At 50.1% G+C, this 7642-nt stretch overlaps 1 long non-coding RNA gene across 1 annotated transcript; it reads left to right on the forward strand.

Annotated features, from left to right (window-relative positions):
• The first annotated feature begins 761 nt into the window (after positions 1 to 761).
• LOC128492735 (uncharacterized) lies at positions 762 to 7330 on the forward strand. The gene is made up of 2 exons (XR_008354131.1): positions 762 to 816; positions 6781 to 7330. It is a non-coding gene; the product is annotated as an uncharacterized LOC128492735 (long non-coding RNA).
• The last annotated feature ends 312 nt before the right edge of the window (positions 7331 to 7642 follow it).

A 7642-nucleotide genomic window follows, 5' to 3' on the forward strand; every position in this document is an offset into this window, starting at 1 on the left:
CTGTAGAGTGATTCCACATAAAGACTACATTAAAACATATGTGGCAGTCTTAGAATTTTTTACAAGCTAAGCAGATCAATAAATTAGAGTCCTTCACTTTCTGTTGGCTGCTTGCTAGTCTCCGTTTTAGGGGATCATTTTTCATTTGGACTAGAGGTGACAGACTTGCAGTCAGTGGCGTCTCTACGGGGGGGCAATTGCTCCCCCTAGGTTATTCCTTGCCCCCGCTGTTGCTCCACGTCAAATTTGGAATAAAATCGCAATGCGACTTTAAATGCTGTTTTTTTTTTTTGATACGGAGGAGAGAGAGGGGCGCCTAGCAACCGCTCGGCGCCCCTCATTCTCCTCCGCGAGGCCTCTACCTCCGTCGCGGTGCCGGCATTTCATGCTGAGCGCCAGAATACGACGTCATATTCCGGCGCTCAGCAGTGAAGCAGCGGTCACTGCAGCAGAGCAGGAAGACAGAAGCCTTGTGCTCCTGTCGCTGGACCTAAATGTGAGAGAACTACAAAGGGGGAGAGGGTAGATAATGAGTAGGGAGAGAGGGTAGAAAGTGATAAGGGAGGGAGAGGGGGTAGATAGTGAGGAAGAGGGTAGTAAGAATATTGAAATAAGTAAAGAGTGTGAATTAATGTGTGGATGCATTGTCTGAATGAGGGAGAGCATGAGTTGTCTGATTGAGGGAGCGCATGAGTTAATATGTGGATGAATTGTCTGAATGACCCTTACAAAAAAAACTGCAGTAACTGCAGTAAAACTGCAGTAAATTGAAGTACAAATGCAGTAAAACTGCAGTACATTGAAGTACAACTTTAGGTTTGCAATATATTGAAGTAAAACTGCAGTACATTCAAGTACAAATGCAGTAAAACTGCAGTACATTGAAGTACAACTCTTGAAGCCCATGGAGCAGCGCAGCTTAGGCGGAGTGGGCCTTGACAGAGCTAGGTGGTGTGCAAAAAGGAAGGATTTAATTTAATTGGCTTAGAGTTGTTATGGGTGGGGTTATTAATAGGGTATATAAGTGGCAACAATTTTGTAAACTGTCACTTAACTGCTTATCCAAATCCTGGTTGTTCTGTATTGAGCAATTTGGTTCGGAGAGGCTTTTGCTTTATTTTGCAGATGGAGCGGGAAATTGAGGAGATTCTGGAGGGGCTTCGGATGGCTACGAAGGAACGTGGTACCGGTTGGCTGAGGGAGCAGTTGGCACCTGTGTTGGACGTCGTGGAGGTTCCTTCGTCGGGTCGACCTGTGCGGTGCACTCGGCCTCCGGAGCGCTTGAGCCCGGAGCTGTCATCTGGTGGACGTCGGGTCCGGAGCCGTTCAGGAGACAGGCGCGACGAGAGTGTTGGAGGCCGGAGCGGAGCTGGTGTTCGTGGGAGTGGTACTTCGCGGGCGCCCCGCGGTTTTCATCGGGCCCTGACGGAACAGCAGCGGTTGGAGGTCAACATGGCTGGTGTGGGTCGCGGCTACGTTGGCAGGTATGCGGAAGCGAGTGCGGCGGGCCCCGGGAGGTCGAGGGGTGCTGTTAGGTCAGCGGGGGGTGAGACAGGTGGCAGCGTGGTTGGTGGTGCGTCTGCCCCTGAGGTGCGCAGTGGCGGGAATTCTCCGTCGTGCTCGTCGGAGGAGGAGGGAGCGGCTTCTGCAGCGTTGAGGGTTAGTGGCAGCCCCCGAGCGTTTTCGGCGGGCCTTCGGTGCGGGGAAGGTGCCGTTTCAGCGGCTGAGCAGCTGACTGGAGGTGATGAGAGTTTCGCGGCGGGCCTCGGGCGGCCCCGTGGTGCCGTCTCCGGTTTTACGGCCACTTCGTTGGGCTGGGCACAGCGTGTGACGCAGGATGTTGGGTTGTTGGTTGAGGAGGCTAGTTCTAGGCAGGTGGGTCGCGGTGGCCGGACTTTGGGGTTTGAGAGTCAGGTGCAGGATGTTGCTTTTCTTAGGGATAGTATTGAGGCGCTGTCTTCGTCGGGGGGTTTAGGTAGAGGTTTGAGTAGGGCTTGTGATAGGTCTAGGTCTCCCAGTAGGAGTCCGGGGAGGGAGGTTGGGGATGTTAGTGGTTTTCGGTCTCGGATTCCTGTTCGGCGTGGTTCGTCTGTTCGTGGGGAATCTTTTTCTGTGCCTCGTATTTTATCTCCTTCTAGGTCTTGCGGTGCAGACGGAGGTCATGGCTCGGGTCCTCAGCGACGTCCTTCTGCGGCGGCTGGGGGTGATAGGAGTGCGGCCTTGCCAAGAGATTCTCATGATGGCGGCGGCCAGGATGCAGCCTCGGGGTTTGGAGCTGCAGCCAGAGGTTCCGGTGGTGAGTCTAGCACTATGGTTGAAACCCGACAATTGTTAGATGGTTTGAAGGGTTTGTTGGGGTCTCTGCAGAAGGGGTCTCAGGTGGGTTCTGGTTGTGGTCAGGTGTGGTCTCCGGTTGGCTCCGGTGTGGGAGCAGGCGGTGCGGTAGTTGTGCCAGAAGTGGAAGGAGTGGATAGTGGTGAGGCTTTGGTCTCGGGGGCTTCTTCGGTTAGTGTCGAGAGGGCAGAATTGACAGGTGGGATTCCTGATTCGGCTAGGCAGAATGCCTATGTTTCTTTTGCTGGCCCCCTGGGGGTTCATCTGAAGCAGGATGTTAAGGATAAGATTTGGAAAGGGGATTTTGTGGAGATATTTTCTTTGTTGCCTTTGGAGGAGTTTATATATTTGAAAGAGGAGGATAAGAAGGATGCTAAGAAGGAGGAGGAGGAAAAGAAAAAGCGTTACAGGAAGATTCCTAAGTCGTTTGGTAACTGGTTGAGGGCATTTTGTATATTGGCTAGTGTTATTGGGGAGAAGTCGCCTAATTTGTGCTCTCCTCTTTTTTGTTACTTGGATGGTATCTGGGAAGCGTATAGGACGTATGGGGGTCTGGCGTGGTGGAAATACGACGAGCAGTTTAGGCAGCGGTTCAGGTATGCGGTGGGACCAGATGGACCTGCCATTGTGGATGAGGCTTATGATGGCGCAGAAGGCGCAGCCCTTTCAGTCGGGGGCCGGCGCGGGCGGGCACAGTTCCGCGTCGGCCGTCAATAGAAAAGGTTTTTGTTGGCTGTTCAACGACAGCCATTGTAAGTGGGGGTCTGCTTGCAAGTTCAAGCATGAATGTTCCGGTTGTGGGGGTGCCCATAGTTTCACGAAGTGTTTCAAGAAGGGTAAATCTGGAGGAGTCTCGGGGAACTACGTCTTCCGGGTCCGGGGCCGCTTCCTCTGGGGCTAACCCCGGTGAGGTTAAACGCGATGCTGCCCTGGCTAAGCCGTTACGGTAATCGTGAAGCGGCTCAGTTGTTGTGTGACGGTTTTCGTTATGGGTTTTACATTCCTTTTTCTGTTAGGCAATTTCGAAGTTGTAATCGGAATTTGAAGTCGGTTTTGGAGTTTCCAGAGGTGGTGAGGGACAAGTTGGCAAAGGAAGTCTCTTTGGGCAGGATAGCGGGTCCTTTTTCTTCTCCCCCTCTGGATAATTTACGTCTGTCACCATTGGGGGTGGTACCTAAGAAGGAAGTTGGGAAGTACAGGTTGATCCATCACCTGTCATACCCGAAGGGTTTGTCGGTGAACGATGACATTGATGAGGTGCTGTGTTCCGTGTCCTATGCATCATTTGACCAGGCTGTCGAGTTGGTTAGGAAGGCGGGCCCTAATGCCCTTATGGCTAAGGCCGATATTGAATCGGCGTTTCGTTTGTTGCCAATTCACCCGGATTGTCATCATCTGTTGGGTTGTTATTTTGAGGGTCAGTATTTTGTCGATTTGTGTCTCCCTATGGGTTGCTCCATCTCTTGTTCTTATTTTGAGAAGTTCAGTTCGTTCATCGAGTGGGTGGTCAGGATGGAGGCAGGGAGTCGGTTTTTGGTTCACTATCTGGATGACTTACTTTGTGTGGGTCAGTGCGGATCTGGGGAGTGTGGTTACTTGTTACGGATGTTGGAGTGGGTGGCCGGGTCGTTTGGCGTCCCGCTGGCTGCGGACAAAACCGAGGGTCCTACTACCTGTTTGAGTTTTTTGGGCTTGGAAATTGACTCGGTTGCGGGTGAATGCAGGCTGCCGCAAGATAAGCTGCGGGCGCTTAGGGATGTGGTTCATGAGTTTCGTGGTGTTCGGAAGGTAACCCTACGGCAGTTACAATCCTTGATTGGTCGTTTGAATTTTGCGTGTAGGGCCATACCCATGGGCAGGATTTTCATTCGGAGTTTGTCAAGGGCCACTTCGGGTGTCCAGTTGGCGCATCATTTTGTATGGGTTTCGGCAGCTATGAGAGCTGATTTGGAGGTGTGGGAGGTGTTTTTGCAACATTTTAATGGTACGGTGTTTTTTCGAAGGGAGTCGGTGTCCGCCAAAGAGTTGGAACTTTATACTGACGCTTCGGGGAGTGTTGGTTTTGGGGCGTATTTTCAGGGCCATTGGTGTGCGGAACGTTGGCCGGATTCTTGGAGGGATAGTCCGCTCATGCGCAACTTAGCGTTTTTGGAGTTTTTTCCTTTGGTGGTCGCCTTGTCTTTGTGGGGCGATTCGTTTCGTGATAAGAAGGATAATATGGCAGTGGTTCATGCGGTAATTCGGCTGTCGGCTTCTTCTATGGCAGTGGTTCGGTTGTTGCGGAGGTTTGTTCTGCTCTGTATGTCTCTTAATGTGGTGTTTCGGGCTGAGCATGTCCCGGGCTTTTTAAATGTAATAGCGGATTCCCTGTCTCGTTTTCAGTGGGAACGGTTCCGCGAGGTGGCGCCCGGGGCTCAGGATTCGGGTCTGGTCTGTCCGGACGAGATGTGGCAATTAGGGACGAGTTGCTTGCTGGAGGCGTGAGGGCATCGTTGGCGCCGGTAACGTGGTCGGCTTATGGTAAGGTTTGGGACGATTGGGACAGGATGGTTTCCTGCGTTGGGTCGGTGAGTACTGCAGCGGAGCAGTTGGATGTGCTGTTGTGGTTCCTGTTTGATTTGGTTTCAAAGGGGGCTTCCTCCGCGGTCTTGGGAAGGAATATGTCGGCCTTGGCGTTTTTGTTCAAACTTAAGGGTTGGAAGGATCAGACTAAGGAATTTTTGGTTCGCCAGGCTTTAAAGGGATTTCGGAGGCGGGTTGGTGTTGGTGACACTAGGCGCCCGGTTTCTGTGCAGGTGTTGCAGAAAGTGTTGGATGTTTTGCCATTGGTGTGTTTTTCAGTTTATGAGTCCAGGTTGTTTGGGTTGGCATTCATTTTGGCGTTTTTCGGAGCTTTCCGGATAGGGGAGCTGGTGAGTAGGAGTCGGGCTGGAGGTGGGGGTCTTCAGAGGTCTGACGTGCTGGTCAGCGAGGACATGGTGTCTATTCGTTTACGGCGGTCCAAGACGGATGTGCTTGGGAAGGGGTGTGATGTCGTATTGTATCCGTGGCCTGGGTCCATGATGTGTCCAGTTCGGGGTTGTTCTGAATACTTGGCTCATCGCCCTGCTGTGGTGGGACCTTTTCTCTTACATGAGAACGGGTCGGCTTTTTCTCGGTTTCAATTTTTAATTATCTTTCGTGTATGCTTGGAGTGCGCGGGTTTGGATCCGCGTCAATTTGGTACACACTCTTTTCGTATCGGGGCTGCTACGGTAGCGGCACAGATGGGGTTCGGTGATGATCTGGTCAAGAAGTTGGGGCGTTGGGAGTCGGTTCGTTTCAGGGATGAGGGGGTTCCGGACATTGTTTTGTTCCATGCGGGAGGTAACGATTTAGGTGTGGTTCCCCAGAAGGAATTAGTTTGGCGGATGAAACGGGATGTGGAGAGGTTGAGGGCTTTAGTTCCTCGGGTGTTGGTTGTATGGTCGGAGATTGTTCCGAGGTTACACTGGAGGCATGCACGTGATGCGGATGCCCTTGCGCGGTGCAAGGGTAAGGTGAATAAGCTCATGGCGAGCTTTATTAGGCGATGTGGTGGCCTGATGATACGGCATTGGGAGTTGGAGTCCCTGTTGCCTGGCTATTTTAGGGAGGACGGTGTCCACTTATCTGATGTGGGCCTGGATTTTTTGAATTTGGGTTTTCAGGACGCGTTAACCCAAGCTTTGTTTTTTCGGTTTGGCGGGGCTCAGACGGCTTGAGGGGTTCAAGGTCTGGCCTGTGGCGGGGTTAGTTGGGGATTATTGCCTAATACGGTGTTTTGTTATGTTTTTGGTTAATAATTTGACTTGGTTCAAGTTATTGGTGTAGGTTTCGAGCTGGCCTGTGGCTCAGAACCTGGGGTGGTGTAGGGGTGTCTCGGTATGCCCCTGCATTGGTGTGTGGTTAAATTGGTGGTGTGGGGGTGTCTCGGTATGCCCCTGCAGTGGTAATTTGGTTAAATCGGTGGTGTAGGGGTGTCTCGGTATGCCCCTACATAATTATAATTTGGTTAAACGGTCTGGTAGGGGTGTCTCGGTATATCCCTATTGTGGTCAATATGTTAATATGTTAATATGTTAATGTGGAGGCACCTGGTATGTGTTGGTGCCATTATATGGTTAATTTATTGGTTATGTGAGGTCATTGTCAGTGTTAATAAGATGTAAACTGTTAATAATGTTAACCGGGGTGGCTGGGGTGACAATGACCTCTAAATATTGTATATATGTTAATAAAGCTGTGGACAAAATATTTTGCACCCAAGTAAAGTGTCTGAGTCATTATTTGGGTATAGGGGTACGATCTTCCTGGGGCACAAACTCAACTATGCGCTTGTCAAGGTTTGCAATATATTGAAGTAAAACTGCGGTACATTGAAGTAGAAACATACTAAAACTGCAGTACATTGAAGTACAACTGTAGGTTTGCAGTATAATGAAGTATAAACAGTATATATATTACTTTAATGCCTCCAACCCCCCCTAAATATGTTAAATATGGGGGGCATAGGTCTGTGGGCGGGTCATAGTCCCCAATTGGTGTGTCCCCCTTGTTACGGAGACCCCCTCAATGTTTAAGAAATATTGTTTTTTACATTTTATATACTGCGGGTTGATGATTTAAGAATGGGGACACCCCGGAGTGATGACCCTATTCTTTCAGTAGCCCTGAGCAGGGTAATTTCACTTAAATCACCCTCGACACCCCCGTGAGGGTGATTTAGGGAAGGGAATACCCCCAGATTCCATGGGGACTGGGGGACATCCCCATTACTGCTCAATCTGCTCAATCTGCTCAATTATAAGACAACCCTGATTATAAGACGACCCCCCAAAATCTGAATATTAATTTATGAAAAAAAGAAAAAGCCTGAATATAAGACGATCCTATAGGAAAAAGTTCTATCAGTAAGTGTTAATTCATGTAAACTATGTGAACTATTTTTTTTAATAAAAGCTATGATTGAGAAAAATATTTTGTTTTTATTTCCTTTTTTTCCAACCGGGCTTGTCACTCTGCCCCAGAAATGCCTTATACCCCCTATATGCCACTGTGCCCCATGATATGCCTTTTAACCATCTATATGCCACTGTGTCGCATGATATGCCTTTTGACCCCCTATGTGCCACTCTGCCTCCCGAAATGCCTTATACTATATGCCACTCTGGCATTTAGGGGGTTAAAAGGCATATTATGGTGCAGAGTGGCATATAGGGAGGTATAAGGCATTTCAGGAGGCAGAGTGGCATTAAGGGGGTTAAAAGGCATTTCATCGAGCCCTCTG

The sequence above is a fragment of the Spea bombifrons genome, chromosome 4 (genome assembly GCF_027358695.1).
Source record: "Spea bombifrons isolate aSpeBom1 chromosome 4, aSpeBom1.2.pri, whole genome shotgun sequence".
Taxonomy (NCBI): Eukaryota; Metazoa; Chordata; class Amphibia; order Anura; family Pelobatidae; genus Spea; species Spea bombifrons.